This window comes from Colobus angolensis, unplaced genomic scaffold (genome assembly GCF_000951035.1).
Source record: "Colobus angolensis palliatus isolate OR3802 unplaced genomic scaffold, Cang.pa_1.0 Scaffold77, whole genome shotgun sequence".
Lineage (NCBI taxonomy): Eukaryota > Metazoa > Chordata > Mammalia > Primates > Cercopithecidae > Colobus > Colobus angolensis.
The window spans coordinates 331,208-331,838 of NW_012121487.1; positions in this window are offsets into that span (position 1 = coordinate 331,208).

The window sequence follows — 631 nt, forward strand, 5'->3', positions numbered from 1 at the left end:
AAAAATCAAATCAAAATTATTGACAGGCTCAGGGAAAATGCCAGCTTCATCCCCGAGTGGCTACAATCCCGCTTTAATAAATTCCAGTCTTCTTTATGGAATTAGTTAACCCCGTTATTAAGCCCTCTCTTGCTTGTGTGTCTTATATTGATATTTGGACTCTATACACAATACTATAACTCAAATTGTTTCTTCTCATCTAGAAACAATCAAACTCCAAATGATGCTGTAAACAGAGCCACACATGGACACGCCATTCTTCCGAGGACCCTTAGATTGACCCCAGGAGTAGCCCTAGCTGCTGTTCCCCATTCGACGCCCCTTTTCAACAAGAAGTAGCCAGAAGGAGTCGTCACCCAAAACCCCCTAACAGCAGTTAGTGTAGCATCTCCACCGGGGGGAATGTTGTAGGAGTTATTAAGAAATTATTTTAGGCAGATAGAGAGGAAAAGGGGTCCTTGGGTCCTTGGGAAGTTTTCTTTTTGAGACGGAGTTTCGCTCTTGTTGCCCAGGGTGGAGTGTAATGGTGTGATCGCTCACCGCAACCTCCGCCTCCCGGGTTCAAGCGATTCTCCTGCCTCAGCCTCCCGAGTAGCTGGGATTACAGACATATGCCACCACGCCTGGCTAA